Source organism: Xyrauchen texanus, chromosome 49 (genome assembly GCF_025860055.1).
Source record: "Xyrauchen texanus isolate HMW12.3.18 chromosome 49, RBS_HiC_50CHRs, whole genome shotgun sequence".
Taxonomy (NCBI): domain Eukaryota; kingdom Metazoa; phylum Chordata; class Actinopteri; order Cypriniformes; family Catostomidae; genus Xyrauchen; species Xyrauchen texanus.
This window is the reverse complement of record NC_068324.1, coordinates 806,039-830,959: the sequence shown is the minus strand read 5'-3', so window position 1 is coordinate 830,959 and position 24,921 is coordinate 806,039. Positions and strand designations below refer to the sequence as shown.

General features: G+C 41.7%; 1 protein-coding gene across 3 annotated transcripts in view; it reads left to right on the top strand.

Moving 5' to 3' along the window:
- The first annotated feature begins 222 nt into the window (after positions 1 to 222).
- prickle1a (prickle homolog 1a) overlaps positions 223 to 24,921 on the top strand; it is a 35,550-nt gene continuing 10,851 nt past the window's right edge. The window contains exon 1 of one of the 3 annotated variants that reach the window (XM_052122533.1): positions 223 to 345. The gene's annotated coding sequence lies outside the window, so the exon portion shown is untranslated. Of the gene's footprint in view, positions 346 to 17,857; positions 18,041 to 23,190; positions 23,282 to 24,921 lie in introns of those variants that run through there. The other 2 variants (XM_052122534.1, XM_052122535.1) reach the window with 2 other exon arrangements.

Below are 24,921 nucleotides of genomic sequence, written 5' to 3'. Positions count from 1 at the left end.
CACACACACAATTGAATTAATCTATTAATCAACATGCTAAAGCACTTCTTGATAAAACAAACATTTATGATTTAAACCTTATTCTTAATGAGAGACAGACCTTGTGAAACTAGCCCGAGTCTGCACACTGCAGCAATACTACTTGGAGCGATTCGCTCGTTTGAACCGATTCAATGAAAAGAACCGTCCGAACGAACCGATTCTCTCAAATGAATCGGAGTAGTGAAAGCTCACCGGTGACGCACAGGAGAGACCGAAGCTCGTGTCAGTCACACGAGTGAAACGCCGCAAACAAATACGGATTTATCTGGAAAAGGGATTTCTGTGTCGACACGGCGGGAACAGGTATAACGTATAGCGTTTCATCGTATAGCGTTTCATCATCGCGTAAATGTGACATTTAAATGATGTAAAGGGTGCACAAAACTTCTGCTCGGGTATGATGGATGAATAATGAGGTAATTTGAGGGTGTTTGCGGTCTTCCACAGCTTGAGAATTGTTTAAATACAGTTCTGCTCGGTGATATTTGTCTTCAGAAGCTCAAACTATATGATAGTCATTAGAGATGCCTGTATTGTGTGGAAAAGCTCAAAGCATCTTGGGGAGGGTCCCATGAGTTTGTGGTCTATTTCTAAACTCATTATCCAGGTCATTCTTTCAGTTGCCAGCAGCACAAGCTCATGATTTCTTTACATGGGTGTCCATTAATGTGCTGTTGTCTATTCACTGACAGCTGCTGGTATCTGAATTAATGAGGCTTTGATGTTTATCTTCAGAGTGCTACATTCAATTCTTCTTATGTTTTTATGTCTTTGATCTGGATCTATCTGTCTTAAGCAGGGGCGTTACAGTCAGGGGGGTGCGCGGGACACGTCCCCCACACTTTAAAAAAGGTGATTATTGTCCAATGCACTTTTCCAAGATAAACCCATAGCGAGTCTAAATGGTGGATTTGTATACAGTATTATTTGTGTTTTGTTACTTTGGGCTGATTGAGCGACCATCCAGCCAATCACAGGTGAGTATTATGAGCCGAAACAACTCTGACGTAATAGGCCATCAGTCAGGGCTGGATTGGTAATCTGGTATACCGGGCATTTTCCCGGTGGGCCGACTCACTTTGGGGCCGATCAGGGGCAGACTGTGCATTGGTAGAACTGGGGCCGCCGCCGCCACGTTATGCAGAACGGGCCACAAAATGGTGCCGCGATATGCAGAAAAGGACAGCAACACTAAAATCCCAGGCCGATTTCTCTTCCCAGTCCACCCCTGCCGTCAGTCATACTGTCTAATCAACGCGGCTCCGTTCATTTCTTTGTTGCATTCTCCTATCGTGAACTAGGCGCTTGCCGAGGGCACCACCTGCTGGGGCAGGGGCGCCAACAGGGATATCGCCTAGGGCGCCACCTGCTGGGGGGGCGCCGATAGGGATATCGCCTAGGGCGCCACCTGCTGGGGGGGCACCGATAGGGATATCGCCTAGGGCGCCACCTGCTCTGGTGGCGCCTATAGGGATATCGCCTAGGGCGCCACCTGCTGGGGGGGCGCCGATAGGGATATCGCCTAGGGCGCCACCTGCTGGGGGGGTGCCGATAGGGATATCGCCTAGGGCGCCACCTGCTGGGGGGGGCGCCGATAGGGATATCGCCTAGGGCGCCACCTGCTGGGGGGGCGCCGATAGGGATATCGCCTAGGGCGCCACCTGCTCGGGTGGCGCCGATAGGGATATCGCCTAGGGCGCCACCTGCTGGGGGGGGGCACCGATAGGGATATCGCCTAGGGCGCCACCTGCTGGGGGGGGCACCGATAGGGATATCGCCTAGGGCACCACCTGCTGGGGGGGGCACCGATAGGGATATCGCCTAGGGCGCCACCTGCTCTGGTGGCACCTATAGGGATATCGCCTAGGGCGCCACCTGCTGGGGGGGGCGCCGATAGGGATATCGCCTAGGGCGCCACCTGCTGGGGGGGCGCCGATAGGGATATCGCCTAGGGCGCCACCTGCTGGGGGGGCGCCGATAGGGATATCGCCTAGGGCGCCACCTGCTGGGGGGTGCGCCGATAGGGATATCGCCTAGGGCGCTATGGGTGTCCCCCCACTTTTATAATGACGCTGCTACACCCCTGCTTTTAAGACGCTTTATTAATCTTTGCTCTGTAATGTTCATTTGAAACCACAGTTTGAGCCAGAGGAGAAATGTATGTTTTCTGTGGAACACAAAAGATAATTTGAAGAATCTTCATGCATCTTTTTTCCATATGATAACCACGTCTGTCAAACTGCAAAAAAAAAAGATTTTTTTTTAATGCTTTTGCATGTATTGCCCATGATGTACTATTTGGGAACATATTTAAATGTTTAATGTTTTAAATATTTACTACACAAACCATAATTTGGAGAAATTCATTAAAAGCACTAGCTGAGAAGTAATATTTCTGACAAATACCGATTCAAAGCAATAACTCACAAGTTAATGAGTCATTTTAAGCGATTCTTTAAAAGAATCGTCTCATTAGAGTCAGTTGTCTGACGATTCCTGTTAAGTTAATGAGCCATTGGGAGTGTTCATTAAAATAACCGGCTCATAAGAGTCATCTGTCCGACAAATCCTGATTCAAAGCAATAACTCACAAGTTAATGAGTAATTTTAAGCGAATCATTAAAAGAACCATCTCGTTAGAGTCAGTTGTCTTGACGATTCCTGATTCAAAGTAATTACTCAGTAAGTTAATGAGCCATTTTAAGCGAATCATTAAAAGAACCGGCTCATACGAGTCATCTGTCAGACAAATCCTGATTCAAAGCAATAACTCACAATTAATGAGTCATTTTAAGCGATTCTTTAAAAGAATCGTCTCGTTAGAGTCAGTTGTCTGACGATTCCTGTAAAGTTAATGAGCCATTGGGAGTGTTCATTAAAAGAACCGGCTCATATGAGTCATCTGTCCGACAAATCCTGAGTCAAAGCAATTACTCACAAGTTAGTTGTTCAGAACGATTTATTAAAAGAACCTGTTCAAAAGAGTAATTTGTCCATATTCGAACGCCGTTTGTCTGCTTTCTGTTTCTGATTGCAGCTTGCGAACACAACGCAATATAAACGTGCTGTTTTGCCTTTATTTCGTATTTTTTTATTTGGAAAGGTTCCACAGAAAACAAAAAGCATATTTCTTTCGTCTGTCGGTTTCACTTTGGCAACCGGACTGTGAGCCAGAAGGGAAGTTTAAATCAGGTTTACTGCGGTACAGCGTTTATCTTCTCTGACAGCAGTCTGTTTGCCTTGATGCCAACTGGCAGCGTTTGGGCTCCACAGGGGACGGCAAATGTCAACACGACTCGGTCTCCATATGGAGATGCATTTACCAACAACAAGACGCTTTGAGACACCTCAATGAACTTCTCATTGAAGAGACGCCCAGATATGCTCTAATACACTGCTGTGGGGTTTAAGTACTGATGTGTACTGCAGCTGTCGGATAATAATCTGAGCTTGGGTTGTTTTTATGTTTACTGTGAAGGGATAAACACAATCTCACTATAAAATCCATCTACTGATTTCAAGAAACTTGGAGAAAAGAGATGTCTCTTGTGCAGTGGCGCCCTCTAGTGGTGGTGTTCGTCACTGCATACAGACTGTTCTGCATGTTTGAGTGACGTTTTATGAACTTACTAAACTAGAAACGTAAATAAACACAGTGTTTAGTGTACTGCGGCCCTCGGTGTGTTTAAACCACTTTAAATAGTTTGGCTTGACAAAGCTAGCATACTGTTATTGTTCAGACTTTGTTCAGGGTTTTTCCAAAATCCTTAAACAAAGATCAACATTTCGATTGTCTCGGTCCTACAGATTATAAGCTACACACACACCAAATTTGGTACAGACCTTCAGGCTGTTCTTGTTTATTGTGCTCTGTCTTTTCGAACTGATCTGACTTTCAGTTTTCTTGTAAATGATCTTTAAAGTGGCCCAAAATACCAAAGACGGGCTTATATTGATGTATCTGTCTGTCCAGCTGACCTTTTAGATGAGGCTTTGTAAAGCCTCACAAAGACGAACGTTGTGTAGCTGTGTTTGTATTTGGCCTGGACCATGCTTTGTGAAGGTTCGTTCAGTGTTGTAGTGTGTGTCTATGAAATAATTAAGAAAACTTGCATCAATTTGTATTCAATGATGTTTACATTTATGCATTTGGCAGACACTTTTATCCAAAGTAACTTATTACAGTGCACTTATTACAGGGACAATCCCCCCGGAGCAACCTGGAGTTAAGTGTCTTACTCAAGGACACAATGGTGGTGACTGTGGGGATCAAACCAGCAACCTTCTGATTACCAGTTATGTGCTTTAGCCACTACGCCACCACCACTCATATTCAACCTCTGACAATGGGATGGGAGTAATTACTTTTATGGTTATCAGTAATATTAAATGATATCATAAGTCATTGAAATATATTTAGTTCAACTATATTCTTCAACTGTTCCAAGGTCCAACAAGGAATCCCCTCTTATCAAGAATCAATCATCACTATATAGGGTTCATGGGTTGTTGCGGGATCCTGCGTTGCTCAGCGAGTATTGACGGTGACTATCACACCTGGAGTCGTGAGTTTGAGTCCAGGGCGTGCTGAGTGGACTGACTCCAGTCAGGTCTCCTTAGCAACCAAATTGGGCCGGTTGCTAGGGAGGGTAGAGTCACATGGGGTAACCTCCTCGTGGTCGCTATAATGTGGTTCTCGCTCTCGGTGGGGCGTGTGGCGAGTTGTGCGTGGATGCTGTGCAGAATAGCGTGAAGCCTCCACACATGCTGTTTCCATGGTAACGTGCTCAACAAGTCACGTGATGAGATGCGCAGATTGACGGTATCAGACGCGGAGGCAACTGAGATTTGTCCTCTGCCACCCGGATTGAGGCGAGTCACTACGCCACCACGAGGACTCAGAGCGCATTGGGAATTGGGCGTTACAGATTTACTTCAGTTCAGTGTTTTGGTTTCTAGGTTCTTTAAAGCACCATTATAGATGGTTTTCTACAGCACTAGAGAATCAAATTTCTTTGTGGAAGGTTCTTCTATGTAGAGGTCGACTGATATATCGGTTTTGTTGATTAGTTGGCACCGATAGTTTTCTTAAAAAAGGCTAGACACAGCGCAAAAATACAGTTTAAAGGAAAGCAGGTGTATCAATATGCTTTTAAAGTTATTTTTAATTAGACACATCATCTAAAAACAGCGCTGCAGCACAAGACGCTGAATGAACAAAACAAAGGGTAACAAAGACATTCGTCTAGCGTGCATTTACATAGAAGATGGTCTTGAGATACTGCCGTTCGGTTCCAGTCTGTTGTGTTTCGTCTGATTGAACAGCCCCTGACCTGTGCTCGTAGTCTGATCGAACAGCCCCTGACCTGTGCTCGTAGTCTGATCGAACAGCCCCTGACTTGTGCTCGTAGTCTGATCGAACAGCCCCTGACCTGTGCTCATAGTCCGATAGAACAGCCCCTGACATGTGCTCGTAGTCTGATTGAACAGCCCCTGACCTGTGCTCGTAGTCCGATTGAACAGCCCCTGACCTATGTCAATTGATCCAGTTGATGTCGATTGATCCTGACCTGTGCTCATAGTCTGATTGAACAGCCCCTGACCTGTGCTTGTAGTCTGAGCCGCTTCACCCCCGAGTTCAGCCGGATACCACTGCTATCGAATTGCTTATGTGCACACGTGTGTTTTTGTGTCCACATGTCGTGTGTTGCTCTTCAGATTTTGATGCTGTATGTTTTTAATTGCAGCGTTTACATGTTGGCATACATGGCACATTAATGTGTATTTGAGTGAAACGTGTCTGCTCTCAAAAGTAAACAGATGTAGCGTGTTGGCGGCGTGTGCATGTGGCAGTCTGCCATGAGTGGAGCGTTAAGCCCTCGTGTTAGTGTGTGTACTTCTGAGTGTTGATTTAATGCTGCGCACACAGAGCAACGCTTGTTGAACCGAGCGAATCACAGTTCACCGTTCATGTTCAACGCTTCAAACCAAAACACTCTTGACAGGCTTTTATAAAGCCGCAGAGACGATAAACTTGTGAAAAATGAATAACAGCATCTTTCATAGCAAAGAGAGAGTGTGGGAAAGTCACGTTGGAATTATGATATTTACCAGTGGAAAACTCTGGCCATTTCTACTAAAGAGTTGTTGAGTGTTGATTGTTTGTACTGTATGTATATTCCTGACACTGTGGTTTAATTATGTGGTAAGGTGGGGTCAGGGGTCACAGCGCAGGTGAGTCAATATTGATTGAGGTTTAGTGTGGACACATGATTCGGAGAGATTATGCATAATGCTAAACTACACAGAGAGATGTTTGGAGTAGCATACAACAATGCTACTCTTACTGTCTGTGCAGTATGTGCTCTGTGCATATAATACATACATTATCAACTACACTGGATAAAATATGCCGTTTTCAACAGAGCACACTGTGTGATACTGTAGCCTATAATGCAATGGGCTCAACTTGACCATGCGTATTGTCTCAACTAATGTTTTTAAGAAACGGTATACAATACTCAGTGCAGTATTCATCATGTAGTGAGCTAGTATTCCAGAGAGACAGCCGGCGGAGATCAAAGAGCAGGAGTTTGTTTGGAATGCTCAAACTGTCTTCCTGTTGAAGACTGAAAGAAAACACAAGAACAGCAGAAAACCAGATGCACGCACACACATACTCACACGCGCACACTCACATACACACACACACATACTCACACGCGCACACTCACATACACACACACACATACTCACACGCGCACACTCACATACACACACACACATACTCACACGCGCACACTCACATTCACACACACATACTCACACGCGCACACTCACATTCACACACACATACTCACACGCGCACACTCACATACACACACACACACATACTCACACACGCACACTCACATTCACACACACACACACATACTCACACGCGCACACTCACATACACACACACACATACTCACACGCGCACACTCACATTCACACACACACACACACACACACACACATACTCACACGCGCACACTCACATACACGCACACACACATACTCACACGCGCACACTCACATTCACACACACATACTCACACGCGCACACTCACATTCACACACACACATACTCACGCGCACACTCACACACACTCACACACACATACTCACACGCGCACACTCACATTCACACACACACACACATACTCACACGCGCACACTCACATACACACACACATACTCACATGCGCACACTCACATTCACACACACACACACACATACTCTCTCATACACACACACACTCACACATACGCACTCATACACACACTCACATACATACACACACACACACTCACATACAGACACACACACACACTCACATACATGCATACACACACACACTCACATACACACACACACTCACATACACACACACACACTCACACATACACACACTCACATACACATACGCACATTCACATACATACATACACACACACTCACACATACACACTCACACATACACACACATACACACACACATACACACACATACACACACACACATACAGACCATCCTGAGCTGGGATATTGAGGTTTCCGTAAACAGCTGTATAACCAAAATGTGTCGTGTGCGGTAGCTCGACTGATAGAGCGTTACACTTGTAATGTAAAGGAGCGGGTACGAGTCCTCAAGAGCACACGTGAACCCAAAGTGTCATAGAAGCAGCACAAAATGACGCTAATTGTGTTTTTCATCTCTGACACTATATTTCTGACACTATCAGTTAGTTTTAGGTTAAAGGTTTAGGGTCGGAGGTCAGTTTTGTTGAGCATTGACCTTATAAACCTCATCTGTTTGGGAGAACATATAACTCGCTTTTAGCGCCACACAGTGGACGTTTGTTTGGGAGAACATATAACTCGCTTTTAGCGCCACACAGTGGACGTTTGTTTGGGAGAACATATAACTCGCTTTTAGCGCCACACAGTGGACGTTTGTTTGGGAGAACATATAACTCGCTTTTAGCGCCACACGGTGGACGTTTGTTTGGGAGAACATATAACTCGCTTTTAGCGCCACACTGTGGACGTTTGTTTGGGAGAACATATAACTCGCTTTTAGCGCCACACTGTGGACGTTTGTTTGGGAGAACATATATCTCGCTTTTAGCGCCTCACTGTGGACGTTTGTTTGGGAGAACATATAACTCGCTTTTAGCGCCACACTGTGGACGTTTGTTTGGGAGAACATATAACTCGCTTTTAGCGCCACACAGTGGACGTTTGTTTGGGAGAACATATAACTCGCTTTTAGCGCCACACGGTGGACGTTTGTTTGGGAGAACATATAACTCGCTTTTAGCGCCACACTGTGAACGTTTGTTTGGGAGAACATATAACTCGCTTTTAGCGCCACACTGTGGACGTTTGTTTGGGAGAACATATAACTCGCTTTTAGCGCCACATGGTGGACGTTTGTTTGGGGGAACATATATCTCGCTTTTAGTGCCACACTGTGGACGTTTGTTTGGGAGAACATATAACTCTTTTAGCGCCACACGGTGGACGTTTGTTTGGGAGAACATATAACTCTCTTTTAGCGCCACACGGTGGACGTTTGTTTGGGAGAACATATAACTCGCTTTTAGCGACACACGGTTGACATTTGTTTGGGAGAACATATAACTCTCTTTTAGCGACACACGGTTGACATTTGTTTGGGGGAACATATAACTCTCTTTTAGCGCCACACGGTGGACATTTCACCTTAGAACTGCTGCGATACGTGTCATGAACCGCCCATTTTTGAGAGATATCATGCATTAATCCATATTATGTTCCTGTAGCAATACTGAACCCTGGTAATGCTAAATACATGTTCATTTTGCATTGATTTGCACTTAAAATGGTATAAAGGCTAGTGACAGCTGAGATTTAGGGTCAGTTAAGTAGAAAGAGACCTCGAAAGTATACACGGGCCATAAGGGGGTGGTAAAACAAATTCAAATCTACTTCTAAAGGGCCTCTGTGGAACCACAGGTCAAAGGTCATCAGCTGACACACCTCTGCACCTCATAACCAATGCCATGGTCATTCAAAGTGTCTCTACGGGTGGACATACTGGTCGCTGCTTTGGGTCAAATTCATTATGAGGACCATTCAAAAGCCTGAGAGTGTTTTGAGGGGGATTATGGGTAATTTAACCTCATACCTGCAGTCAACCTCTGTATTTGAGTTCATAAGAACCCTCATAAGAGATCTGAGAGAGACTTCCGGAGGTTCCAGGCGAAGGCTGTAATTCAGGGCCTCTTTATTTTGACTGGTTTCCTCTAATGACTTTAATTGGGCCCAATTAACTGCAGCATCAAGTGTGTGGTTAAATGCAGCGCTCGAGCATGTGCTTCATTAAATGCATATAAACGCTGTGTCAGAGCAACTTCTCATGGGATCTGAATGGTTAATTATGGGTTAGATGTTTGGAGAGGATTGTTGTACACTTTCTGTGGCTCGACTCTCACGTTTGTGTGTTGCTTTCGGTTTTAAGTGTGTGTGTTACAATCCTGTATGGGTGAATCTCATGAATACATGTCCAGATAACATTTCACCAGGAAGGAAAAAAGGTTAAAATCACAGGATATTGTGGTTATAGAAAGTAAAGCCTGTTTTTGCATGTAAAATGTGGTATTTTAAAATTAAGCACATTTTATTACCAAACATATTTACTGTAATGCATTTAAACAATTAAATTCTCATTATTCTCATTGGATTCTCTTTACTGTAATACAGTAATATTGTAAAAATAAAGTAAATATATATATATATAGCTTTTAATTTATTTAACTGAGCATAAAGGTCATACAACAAATATCACCATGTATACGTAATAATTGAAGTTAATTTCTCTGCATTTTCTTATTACAATATAAAGCATCTGTTGGATTGTCTTGAAGTTACAGTTTCTTTGTTCTGTAAGTAAACCGTTACATTGTCACTAAACTGTCACTACAAAACCCCACTCGACCTTGTTGCCCTCTGTGTGTGTGTGTGTGTGTGTGTGTGTGTGTTTCAGTGTGTGTGTGTGTGTGTGTTTCAGTGTGTGTGTGTGTGTGTTTCAGTGTGTGTGTGTGTGTGTGTGTGTGTGTGTTTCAGTGTGTGTGTGTGTGTGTTTCAGTGTGTGTTTCAGTGTGTGTGTATGTGTGTGTGTGTTTCAGTGTTTGTGTGTGTGTGTGTGTTTCAGTGTGTGTGTGTGTGTGTGTTTCGGTGTGTGTATGTGTGAGTGTGTGTGTGTGTTTCTGTGTGTGTGAATGTGTGTGTGAGTGTTTCAGTGTGTGTGTGTTACAGTGTGTATGTTTCAGTATGTGTGTGTTTCAGTGTGTGTGTGAGTGAGTGTTTCAGTGTGTGTGTGTGTGTGTTTCAGTGTGTGTGTGTGTTTCAGTGTGTGTGTGTGTGTGTTTCAGTGTGTGTGTGTGTGTTTCAGTGTGTGTGTGTGTGTGTGTGTTTCAGTGTGTGTGTGTGTGTTTCAGTGTGTGTGTGTGTGTGAATGTGTGTGTGTGTGTTTCAGTGTGTGAGTGTGTGTGTGTGTTTCTGTGTGTGTTTCAGTGTGTGTGAATGTGTGTGTGAGTGTTTCAGTGTGTGTGTTTCAGTGTATGTGTGTGTGTTTCAGTGTGTGTGTGAGTGAGTGTTTCAGTGTGTGTGTGTGTGTGTGTGTGTGTGGACCTCATTGAGCCCAAGTGTATGTAGACGGCCACACGGTCATTGTGATGTTATAGTCGCCTCTATAAAGCAGCTTCCTGCCTGTAACACCGCGGGGTGCTGCCCTGTCAAACCCTCTTTGTTCGTGATGAACTTTAATCTTAACGACTGACCGAGAGACTCAATGACAGTGAGATACGACGTCTATAGTCTAGAGTTCAGTTCGAGCACATTTACCCATACATCCACTGTACCTAAAGTGTCTTTATCTCTGTAAACTTCCGCTGAACTGCATGAGAATAAAAACACTGAAGTGGTTACACTGAGAATGTATGTTTGCTGATGGAGATGAGCAACAGTCAAATGGAAAAGGAAGGTTTGTCAAGATGAACTTTGATGTTGGCTTGTCTGGAGGTTTAAATAAGATTAAAAAGCCTTGACGTTTGAAGGGTATATTGGGCTTATTTAAAAACGTACTTTAGGCTCTAGACAGTGTAATATGTTCAGATGGATGCAAATACACTTTTAGCTAGTCTGGGAACTTTTGCCTTTCTGCATGTTCGTGTCCGGTGGCAAACACAAGCTCATGGTCCATGTTTTTGCTGTTTGTTAGCGGAGTAAAATAAGGGAAAAGCAGTCCTAAAAACTGGAGTATGCGATCATCCTGTTTACCTCTCACGCCGTCACCAACAGACGGATCTGTGACGGATATTCTCCTGATTTCACCGCACCACAGGTGAAAAAGAAACCGTAGCCGTGCCAGCTGGTCCAGAACGGCACAGATTGGCACAGAACGGCCCAGATCGGCCCAGAACGGCCCAGAACTGCACAGATCGGCCCAGATCGGCCCAGAACTGCACAGAACGGCCCAGATCGGCCCAGAACGGCCCAGATCGGCCCAGATCAGCCCAGATCGGCCCAGAACTGCACAGAACGGCCCAGATCGGCACAGAACGGCACAGAACGGCACAGAACGGCATGGTTTTGTGATGAGAACTGTTCGGCCCAATGATGGAAAAGAAGTTTATGATGAACATGTTTTCAATTTTTTAGTTCAAAGTAATTTTAAAATACATACGTGTGTGTGTGTGTGTGTGTGTGTGTGTTTATATTTATATATACATATTAGGGCTGTCAATCTATACAAAATTTAATCGAATTAATTACATGGTGTCCCGATTAATTAATCGCATATACAAATATTTGCTGAGAAAGCCCCTCGTATAACAATAATCAATATATAATGATTATACATATTTATATCAATATATAATTACATAGTTATCTTTAAATATTAAAAAATTATATATATATATATATATATATATATTGGGACGTCCCGATGCCATTGTTTTGAGAACGAGTATGGTATGCTTCACTTTTGGTACTCGATGATACCGACACAACTCCATATCAACAGTTTATTTAAATTTATATTCAGTATATATATTGTTTATTAGGGCTTCAACGGTACACAAAATGCACTGTCCGGTATTTACCTCAGTTTTGGGGTCACGGTTGGGGTCAAGTGTTTTAACCATCTGGAGACAGTAAAAGAAAAAGTCTCATTAAAAGCTGAAATTCCTGACTAAATAAATGTTGGCACGAGTAGTTTGGAATAAATTGTATTATTATTTCCTAAAAACAATAATCAGTGGAACAATTCTGATTTCAAATATTATTAATGTTCTGTGGTCATGTGACAAGAAAACAAACAAACTCATGAATGTGTTTAAATATATATATATGTTTTATTCAGGTCAAATGGAGTAAACCTAAGAAAGCATCTTTACATTTGTGACTCAACAATATATTATATGTTTGAAATTTGTAAAAACCATCACTTGACATTTTTTATTCATTTTATACTGTATGTGTGTGCGTGCGTGTGTATGTATGTGTGTGCGTGCTTGTGTATGGGTGTGTGTGAGAGTGTGTGAGTGTGTTGTGTGAGAGTGTGTGTATGTGCGTGCTTGTGAGTGTGTGTGAGTGTGTGTGTGTGTGTGTGTGTGTGTGTGTGTGTGTGTATGTATGTGTGTGCGTGCTTGTGTATGTGTGTGCGTGCTTGTGTATGGGTGTGTGTGCTTGTGTATGGGTGTGTGTGAGAGTGTGTGAGTGTGTTGTGTGAGAGTGTGTGTATGTGCGTGCTTGTGAGTGTGTGAGTTTTTTTTTTTCTTCTAAATTTCTTATTTGTCAATGATCTCAATTTTGATTGTCTACAATGGCAAAACAAAGTCTGATTGGTTAAAAAAGACACACTACAAGTCAGAACAGTCTGTAGGACTGTGCCAAGGTTGGTGGATGTGGCATGAGAGATTCAGATAAAACCTCAAACCAAGTTATTAAGCCAATCCATTTGCAAGCCAACACAATAACTGCTTTGAGTTTTAAGGATTTTGCAGAATGAATCATTCTCTCTGTGCAATTACAGGAATAACGTCTCCAATCTGAACTGATCAGGCCTTGAATTCATCTTTAAACTAAAGTAGCTAACGTTTATGTTATAGCTGATTTTGTAATTACGTAAAGTGCGTTTGATGATATTTACAGAGTTTGTTCATGCTTGAAATATTAAAATGAATGTTCAATAGTTCGTTTGAAGCCTTCCAAAGTAAAGTCAAGAGTAAACAACTGCAAAATCTTAATTGACAACAACAAGGACTTCCAAAGATGTTCTTGAAGGCTTATGAATTCAATTTGGTGTGATTGACTTGATGCAGATCACTAATTGAAAAGGTTTTGTATGTGTGTCCTCTCGGTCTGACCTGCGTTTGTCAATATCAGGCAAGTTTGACCTCTTGCTATTGTTTTGGGCTGTAGGAATTGCTTTTACTGTAGGAAACAGCGCTGTATTGTTCTTTATGGATGTTCCTTTGTTAGTCTTGTATTCTGATAACGGCCATTGGCAGGTCATTAAGTCCTGGAATAGCCTCCCTTTTATGATAAGGAGTGGACCCAACAGAGCTCTATCCGAAACAATAGCTGTGAACTGTCATAAATAGCCGAACTCTGGGCCATTTCACCGGACTGACCCTCAGCGCTGAACTCCACAGCATGCTCGGATATCTCAATGCACGTCACAAGTTTGGATTCGTGCAATGATTAGAGCGGGTCTGCTCTGGTTGCATGGTACCGGATGGTAATGCATGGTACTGAATGATTACCATAGTCATGCATCTTGGTTTCCCCAATGTACTTCAAATAATACCATGGTAAATGTCCAAAGGTTATAACCTTTAGTAGAGCTCTGATTGTGGACTATGAGCATGCATCCGCCAACGTGTTTAACATTGAGGATGTAGGTATAACGGTCTACTAAAGGAACGCAATAGTCCATGTGATAATTGGCCCACATTAAGTGCCTCAATTTAGGACTCTGTCAAATATAGATCAGTCCTTTGGTGCCCTAGAGAACTATTTAAAGTGCTTGACAGAGGAATGTGACAAGCATTGAGTCTTTAGTATGAGGTCCAGAGTGTGTCCGGACATGCTAGGTCAAAGCAGGCTTTCTGTTTTCCAGCTTGAGAGGTTAGAGCAAAGTGTGAGGAGCTGTTCACTCTGATCATGAGGGGGCAGAGATTTATGAGCCCTCTTTTACTTAGAAAGGAGCCCGGGTCAGGGATGTGTGACTCGTGTTGTTATATTCCACAAGAATCCCTCGTTCAACCCTGAACTGTGTAACTAAACCCACACCACTACAACAGCAGCTCCCAGTAAGGCCAGTGCCAGGGGTCTATCCAGTTGATGGAGATGTCTATTTTAAGTGCTATTTTGAAAATGAGTCTAGAAGATAGAGGTGTCATTTCTCAAGAGGTTTTATTGGAAACTTGGTATTTTTGGCCCTCGAGTTTGGTCACGTGACTTAATTGCCATCAGTCAGTGGTTTGGGAACCAATTTGGTGTTTTGTTGTTTTTATAACAGAACTGTTTAATTTTCATGACTTTTGGTTTTGTTAACGGTTCCTCAACTTGCAATGCGTTTAGCTATGATGACAGAACTCTGCACTATAATACTCAAATGGCTGAAACAAACTCTTTGCAAGTACGTGAATGCAAATGGATCTTGTGACACAAGCCTGATTTTACGCATCGTTGCATTATAAAATGTGTCCGACCACAACTCATAACACAACCGAATGATGCATTGAGTGAAAGGGAAAACAAATGTGGCTTTCACTGGTTCATCTTTTCTCTGAATTGTTTCAAGTTTCAATCATCCATTATGATTCAAGAAAAGCCATTCTTTTACCATCTGTGGTCTGACATGGTAGAACTTTAATTGTTTAGGAGACGACACTTTGAGATTGCCTAAATGGCCTGTTAGTAGGATAGAGGGTTTGTTTATCTTTCGGCAATACGCTAAAATGAGGCGGTACAAATTCCCTCTTCCTCTTTGTCTCTCCAACACAAAGGGCTGTGCTTTGCACTAACTCCTGCTGTGTTTGCACCTCTGTGGCCTTGACTGCAACAATGGCGTTGTCCTCCAGAAAACCTCCACGACCACCAACCCAATACAAGCCTTTTCTTCAAGGCACAGGCCGTAAAACTCTGTAAGGAGTCAGCTTGGATGTCCTACATTTGTTTAGAAAAATGAAGACCAAAATGGACTTAAGCTACAATTGCTGCTGTCCTGTTTGGTTTAACCAAAGGAGTCTACATCATAGGCCAATTAAGCGAGCCGCTGAATCCGACACGCTTTGCAGATCCCAAGGGAAGTTTCCATTTCATGAGGACAAAGTTGTTGGTTTGTGGTGAAATGTTTGGGGTCACCAATAAAGACCACCCTGGGAAGAATTCAGTTTCATAACTTCCTCTAGAATCAGGAAACAAGCGCCCTTGTCCTCCTGAAGAGAGTACAAACTCTAAGCTTTGTTTATTGAAACAACAGGCAGGTCTTGACCTTTTGTGCATTCCAAAGGAAATGAAGGAGAGATGATGAGGTCAGCTGTCTTTCTAGGCAGAACTTTGAGGTCGTTGAGGTCACTACTTGCATACGGCAGCTGACTGTATGTCATTCGTGAATATAGAATACACCTTGATTCTTCAGGGATTTTGGTGACAGTCACCATTATAGTTACAGGCTCCACATTCAAAGAACATCCCACACTTCTTATTCTGGGAATAAAAAGCCTTGTTCCTCAAGGTCTCCTGGCGGGGAACACACACAAACTGGTTTGTGTTGGTTTTGTTGGACAGTTCAGGGTAGCCGTCATGTAATTTTTTGAGTTCAGATCCTAAAAGTAAATCCAAAACAATCAGTTTTTTGTAGCCCATTTAAGACAAAAAATGTGTATTTCCCTGAACAACGCACATGCTAATAACAGAACCTCCATACGGGAGCGTATTGACCCTGATAGGGATGGCATTTTTAATTTGTATGGTAAACGGTCTGTCAGGATTCATGTGGAGTCTTTCAGGTGTATCAGCGTGAAGCTGCTGACGTCATCGTTGACTTGAGAAGTGAAAGAGTGACATTTGCAGGAGTTGCCTTAAATGTGCCTTCAGCTAGCCGTGCTAGCATTTAATGCATGAAGTGCGACCGCAGCTGAAATATGCTGACCGCAAATTGAGTGACTACAACTAGGACTAGAATATACAGAATATTCATGATATATTTGCTGATGAAATAGAACATTACGATGATTTTGATGCACTTGAAATTAAAACAGTCCATTTCTTCCGTGTAATGTGTATCCATCAAAGATGAGATCCGCACTCCACTTTCATTTAATAAGGTGTCTTTTAGCATCCGTTCTTTACAGTCAGATAAAGAAGTAAAAAGAAATATGATCCTCTAATTTTGATCACAGTATTCGCTATAAACCAGAGACACCTGTGCGAGTCTGTAAGATGCACGTTAAACTCTTAAAGTGACAGTACCATTAAAGCGCTTTTTATACATATGAATGCAAACTTAATGTTATTACTTGTAAATTGTACACATTATTTCAAACATTGACTGCTCATATTATATAAACAATTTCAAATAATAACATGGAATGTAGAATTAAAAGAAAAGTTAATGTGATTTTAAAGAATCAAGAATACAATTTAAATAAAATAAAATTTTCAGGACCGGTTCTGTTCAGTTCTATTGTTTGTTCTGCACCGGATCAGCCTGACCAAATCGTGAGATAATCATATCATCCCATCCCTAATAGTAGAGACTGTACATAGAATAAATGTATAGTATAGTGTTAATTAGTAGTAAATGTTTAGGATAGACTAAATCGTAAATTTATACTATAGACAGTGTATATAGTATAAATATATAATAATTAAAAATATATTATAGACTGTATATAGTGTAGTAAACATAAATGTATAGTGTAGAAATGTTTAGTATATAGTTAAGTAAATGTATATTATAGGCTGTAAAGTAAATGACTGTAAATTATAAAGTACTATACACTATATATATATATATATATATATATATATATATATATATATATATATATATATAAAATACAAAGTATACTAGACCAAGAGTCTTCAACAGGGAGTCTGTGGTACCGTATGGTGGCCAAATTAACAACCCATCCGTCCATCTTCCAACAAGTTCGTCCATCCATCAATCCATCCGTCCATCTCCATGAATGAGCGGGTTTGGCACAGTGAGCAGGACATTTAAAAATGGCACTTTGTCAAAAAGGTTGCAGACCCCTGCTGTACATCACTTAATTATTATTTTATTAGCTTTATACATCATAAAGTGCATACATGCATTAATATGTTACCAATAGGCTTATAATGCAACACGTTTTATACAACATGTAACGGGGGGTCCCTGCTCTGTCTCTACCCACTAAGGAGTCCTTGACCTGAAGGATAATGAAGACTCGTGGTGTAGACTGACCAAACATGACTGATTTGTGGGGTGTCCCTGTGGAGATACTCTCAGGAGTTTCCTGGGGTCACCCATGAAACCCGAGGAAGGGGTTTGGGGGTTGACGTGTCCACTGCTGTTATTTGAGGTGTGTTTGAACTGAAAAGGGGGGCCGGAGCTTGCGGTGAGTGGCTGAGCTTGTGTTGTTGGGGGAGTGGCTCTATATGACCTGCAGTAAATGGATGACCCATCTGGTTGAGTTGTTCTTCACACACTCTACTGTACACGTCTTGAGCTGGTTGCTTCTGCGTTGGGAATGTGAATTACACAATCATCATGTCTGGTTTGGATTTAGATGGGAAAAAGTTTGGATACAGCTCAAACTGAGGATATGCAGTCAAGGAACCAGGGGACTTTTGAGAAGACTTTTGGGAAGTGTTGAATTGGCTTGAAGGACATTGCTGGGTGAGCAGGTAAGGCCAATGTTGAGTTTTTATATATAGGGGTATACATCACATTGAAAGTGTTTCCTATAGGAAATTAATGTCAGACTTTTAAACCGATTCTCCAAAGAGTGTTTGACTTGTGCCGTGTGCAAAGGAAACTATTTAGCCTATATTTTGCTATGTCAAGTCCTACTTCAAGTTATTTTTGGAAGCTAATTGTAGGTGCAGCGCAGAGTTGAGTTGATGAGATCTGGTATCTGCATCAGGGTCTGTTGAGGGAGTTGTGCCGTGAGGGTGAATATCAGAAGCTTGTAGTCATCTGGCATCATTGACTCAGAATGCAGGTGGTCTTTCAGTTTGTTGGGACAAGCCTTGAAACCATTTGCTCTTGGAATAACAAGATGGATCGAGTTCTTCAAAGTTGGGTCAAAAGACTGGGAGGATGACCCAAATGCTTCAAAATAAGTCAACATTCCCATCCTTCCTGTTTCCAGCTAGTTTTCTGTAATTCATTTGTTTCTATTAGGCATTCCAGTTTCTCTATCTTGTTAGTTTGTTGCCGACCCTTGCCTTTGATCTACTCGCCCTTATGATCTCATGGGAATTGGTACTTTTATAAGTAGCCTTCGACCAATACGGCGTTTCTATGTCTGATTCTGAAATCAATACAGTATATAGAGGAAAAAATGGCCTGATTTAAAGGAATATTCAGGTTCAAAACAAGTTAAGCTCAATCGACAGCTTTTGTAGCATAATGGGGATTATTAACTCTATTATTTGTTTGTTTTATTAATTTATTTTGATTTTCTCACCAATTTGTAACGGCCAATTCCCAATGCGCTCTAAGTCCTCGTGGTGGTGTAGTGACTCGCCTCAATGCGGGTGGTGGAGGACGAATCTCAGTTGCCTCCTTGTCCGAGACTGTCAATCTGCGCATCTTATCACGTGACTTGTAGAGCACGTTACCATGGAGACGTAACGCGTGTGGAGGCTTCACGCTATTCTCCATCCACGCACAACTCACCACACGCCCCACCGAGAGCGAGAACCACATTATAGCGACCACGAGGAGGTTACCCCATGTGACTCTACCCTCCCTAGCAACCGGGCCAATTTGGTTGCTAAGGAGACCTGGCTGGAGTCACTCATAAATGAGAGACGAGTTGAAATAAACTTTTGTGGTAAACATAAACATTATGCCACAAACGCAAGCTAAACTTGTATTGAACCCGGAACGTTCCTTCTATGTAATGCAATTTAATTAAATTAATCCAATAAGATTTCTATGACATTTAATTTAATTGAGCACCATTATGATGTCGATCTGTTGGCATCTATTTACGGTAGAAAACCGTAAAGCTTCTTGTATAGTAAACAGTGATTTTCTATATTGTTATTTTCAGTGAAAGTTGTAGACGCTTTTCTATCGTGACAAATGTCTGTTGTTGTTGGATTCGAGTTTTATGACTGGCACAACAGCAGTGGAGGGAAACTCATCATTGGATAGTTCTGGGATCTTTAATCACTCAGATCGCCGGCCAGTCCTTCCGTTCTTAACATTAAATCCATAGACAGTTCCAGCACTGACTCAAGTCTGGATCGGGCCAAATCATACAGGCCCTGACGGCCGGGACTAATGGAGCTGTCCTGCGCCAACTGGCACCAACATTTCCCGGGTGTTTTTTAAAAGTTATTTTCCCACCAGAGCATTCATAATCATTTGTGTTGCTATACTGAGTGTATTTAGACTCCTTTAACAGAAGAAAATGTGAATTTTCTCCATTTAAACTGATATAATAATAATACTATCCGTGATGTGTAGACCTGGCATTATACAGCCCTGCTCACAATAATTTAATTGAAACTAATGATGTAATCCCGTTAACTCGTGCTGTTTCTGCAGAATTCCGTGAGTTTCAGGCTAACACGATTACTTGTCACATTGTTACACTTCCCTGAATCAAAGTTGGGAAATTGGTCTGTCAGGAAGATGCAGTTTGTTCGATTGTGGCCTTGTATCTTCAGGACACATACAAATGAATCTCTCCGAATTTATTAACAATCATGCACGTTTGAGTAGCAGATTGTGCAACGTTTGTAGACTTATTTTGCTCACCCCATTGTTATTATTTTCACGTTTAGACATAAAGCACAATACGTTGCATTCGATGTATGTCCATTTAAATACGCTGAAGGAGTATGAAAAATAAGCACTTTTAAAGATGAAGCATACTCTCTGAAAACAAGTCTTAATATCCTGTGCAATGTTGCTGAATGTGTTATTTTAAGGATGTTTTTTATTGGGGAAACAACACTTGAAAAGTACCGATTAAGAACAGATTTTTTGCTGTTTTGAAGTTCTTGCATTTCTCATTTGGTTCTTCTGAATCTATTTACTTGCATCTTTTATTTACCGATTCAGCTATTTTTCCACAGTGTTTTTTTGTAAATGGTTTTCGGCTATGCTGAGGGTCTATTATCACGAGTGGCTGTAGTTACCCCTGTGTGATCACCTGGGGTGCTTCCCCTCCTCAGGGCACTGACCCCCCACCCTATTGCCCCATCTACCCCCTGTTGAAGGCATTGAGGCCGGTGTGGGTGGATCTAACAGATATGCATCTCCAGAACTCCAAAGCCACGTTAACAAGCATCTCTACAAGAGAGTGGGCTGTTAAACACCCGGCGCTTGAGGGCATTTTCATGGTGAGCGGCGTGCACACAGGAACCGCCTTTGGCCCACACAGGTCCTTTTGATTCACTCGAAAACGCTCAATCATAAAATGCCAATCAAACATAACTGCATATCAATTCAACAGTTGATCAGATCTGGGAGTTCAGGAAATTATGCTGCTGATGGCATCTGAGGTAGAAATTTGCATATTTAAAGAGACAGTTTAACAGAAAGGGTGTTGCCTTTGTAGTGCACGTCCTGTGTGAGAGACTTCCGCTGTTGTATTATAAAATCCACTAGATTAGGATCAGGTGAGATGGTCACATCCACACTAATCCGTTTACATTTGAAAACATGTTTTTTAGTTTCCTAATGTCACCGTTTAGGCTAACTTTCCCAATCCTAGTCTCAAAGAAAGAACGTTACTTTAACTACATTTTTACAAAATGTCTCGTTCGGTGAAATGAACACGAGGCGATACAATTCACACAAATCACGAGTACAATAGCACATTATGACTTAATAAACACTTATTTTTCACACTGTTACTATAGAATTGTTACGCTAATCAAACACTTTTATTGTAACGCATCGTTTGAAAAACGATACATTTTAACACGTTTATTACAGACTCGCATGCGTTTACACACTAATTCCAACGTCATTAGCTTCAACGCTAGCTCACCTGATAGCGTGTTGGACTTTTGACTCGGAAGACTGCTGGTTCGAGCCCTGCCATGTATGCCAGCTAACACGTGAGACGAAAGTGACATAGAAGTGACACAAAATGATGTAGATATGTTCATGTTGCATTTGCTTTTAGGACACTATTGGTTAGGTTGGGGTTTAAGTTTTAGGTTAGGGAAGTATTAGTCATCTAATGGTGCGTTCACATACAACGCAGAGGAAATTTTCGCCTCTCATTGCTCACGTGAGACCGCTGGATTATAAATGTGTGTTTAAACTGGCGTTCGCACGAGTAACTCGAACTCGCAAGTATTCCCGCTTCTCTTCCGGAAAAGGACAGGGGGAGGGGCTTCTACGACGTGGTTCATAATAAAGTTCAACCAATAGCTGGAATCAAGTAGACGCGCATATTTCCCGCGCAACTTCTTCGCTCACTTTCCTCCAAGCGATGTCTTTTTTCCGTCCGGTCTCTGTACATGTATGACGTTGTGTCGTACAATTCTTTCCAGATTTCTTCTGGTACTATTTCTCGCTCGAGTTGAAAAATGTAAACTCGAATTAAGCGATTTCACGTGTTCGAGTAGCGCCATTTGATTAATTTGTACCACCCAGGGGCAAATTCACGTCTATTCGCATCTTTGCATTGACGTTGTATGTAACTCGCTTTTGGCACCCCCTGCTGGACATTTGGGAAACTGCAGAGAAACATGTAATGATGCACGTAATTTTGTTTTGCAAATGTGTTGCCACGGACATGTAAATTTTCATGAGATCAGGCTGAACTTTCCAGGAGGAAAATGTTGTTTTGGTGTGGATGAACGGTGCTAATTTAGCAAAATCAATGCGATTTCAAACTGAACCGTAATACTCTGTGGTCGTGGCCAGAGTACAATTTCTAATTATGGAACGTTTTGGAATTCTGCAGTCTTGTTGATTTTTGGAATGTTTCAGAATTCTAGATTCTTGATTCTAAAACATTTTGAAATCCTAAGGCCACGCCCACTTCGATACTGTTTTCAGTTTTCCAAGTTTTGGGCGGAGGAAAACACCATTCTGTTGAGACGAGAGGAGGAATGTTTTCAAGTTAATAGAACTGGGTATCGATGAACACTTCCAGATTTAATCTGATTCCGATTCACAAGCTCTTGATTTGAATTCAATATGATTTGAGTTATAATATCCATTTAGCTGACATTTAGGAATTATACTTGGAAGATTATGAAAAAATATAATTTTTAAATATTAACAACAAGGGCCCAAATTATACGTATTTAACACATATAATAAATATATATAATTACACATTTAGAGGTAAAAGTCAAATCTCGATCTTGGGATTTTGAGAATCAATGTCAGAATGGTTTAAATTAATATTGTGATTAATATTGTGATTAATATCGATTTGTACCCAGCCTGAGAAGTTTGTCTCATGTCCATAATTACATTTAATACAGTATGTGCTCATTAAATCTACATGCACGATAATAGTAAAAGAATTCAATTCAAGATGTCACACGGGACATGTCCGTTATCCAGATGTGGATTCGGTGCAGGTCTGTCTGGCTATGACGTTGTCTTTAAAGAGATCACCGGATAGACTTACTGTATGTAAACACGTCCGTCCTATTTACATTATAATCAGATTTATGAATGACAATTCTGTGTTTCGCATCCGTTAGAGGGAGAATCCTGCTCGCATTTGCTGTTCAATACCTCCAAACAGAAACGAGAGCTGTAACCAAAACTAAAAGCAGGTTATCTACATGTCCTGTATTTCAGGAAGTCTAAAACAAGGAAATCAAACGTCATTTTCAGGTATGTCACACACAGAACCGACAGTCAGTCTCATGATGAAGATTTCCACATGGACATCACTTAATCTGTCTGAGAGCGGTTACGAGTGCTTGAATGTAAGTGTTTCAGTCTTATTGAAGATAATAAAGCGAGAGTTTTCGGTGACATTGACACTTTTAGTGTGTGTGTGTGTGTGTGTGTGTGTGTGTGTGTCAGTACAGGCATAAACGCTTCAAAGAACACACAAGTGTGTCGAGTTCTTTCACTCGTGCACCCTCTTTAGATTGCACAATATGTTAATGTTCATACTTTCAGCCATCAAAAAGATTAGCATTATTATCGTTGATGCATGTTTGGTCCAATTCTGTATTTCTCAGCCGATAGCTGTACATGAGAAACTCTCAGCTGTCGACGGCTTCAGTTCTTCCATCTCACCTGTTTTCATTCCTAAAGCAGCCGCTCGAGAGATCAAAGCCTCACATGTGATGTCACTCAGCAGGAAATGATGCGCTGTGGCAGCTTCTTAAACAGCAGCGGGGTTTGGAGACAGACACGAGTTCAAGCGTTACCATATGGCTTTGTTATGCTTTGTGTTGTGAATTCACTTCAAAGGAATGACAGAACAGAGGTTTCGGTCTCACGGCTGACTAATGTCTATTTTAGCTCCCGAGAGTTTTCACTAATAGCCCTTTTGCACCGACATGGTTCGGGTGTGGGATCCTGGGCCGGTACCAATTCTCAAACGGCATTAACCACCAGTTCCGGGGCCAGCCTGGTTCCGCACCGACTCCAAAATCTTGCTGGTCTCTACGCAGGAACTGATTATGTCAGGGGACGAAAGGCGGGATAATGTTTTGTCACCAGTGTTGGGTGTAATCATTACTAAATAATGCATTACTGTAATTAAATTACTTTTTCATTGAAAAAAATAAATAAAGTAGGGGATTACTCTTAATTTTGCAGTAATTTAATTACAGTTAGTTCTGATGTCATTGCATTAAATACTGTATAGACTCAATAGAACAATTATATAAAACCAACGTACGAAATTAAACATCTAATGAAAAAGTATGTTTTCTAATTTAACGCTGGCCCTTTAAATTCTTTGGCCAGTTCATGAATAATTAATTTGATTTTATATGATTTATTTGAAAGAACATTTTCATCTCTATCCTTGCGTTATTCTCCTGGTCAAGGTTGATACGGGTTTATTAGAAATAAGCAATGCAATTACTTTTCAGACAGAGTAATAAGTACATTAATCTAATTATAGTATTGGTAATTAGTAATTAATTACTTTTGTTTTTTGGAGTAAATTACCCAACACGGTTCGTCACCATGGTAACGTTTTCAGTAGCTACCGTCTGCGGCAAGGAGTACTTCTTCGCTCTTCGAAATCAGAAGTGTTCAGGTAACACGATGAAACGACGTGCTCTACGTGCGATATGGTATTTACAAGATCTGAGATAATCCTCTGCAGCTGTCAATCAATTCTCAATCAATAATATTAAATGCTATGGTGAAAATCCAAATGCAACCAATATAATGGAGTTACTTTATCTGTCGCAATGTAACAACGATGGATTGCATTAATCCGTATGTTTAAATGTCCTTAAAACAAGAGTTAAAGCTGTATACAGACACACTGTGACGTGCCACTGTGACGTGCATGAGGTAGTCTCGTGAAACTACCACGTAGACATTAACCCGTTATGCCAGCGTTCGGCTCTGAGGTCAGAGAAAAACCGTGGCGGTT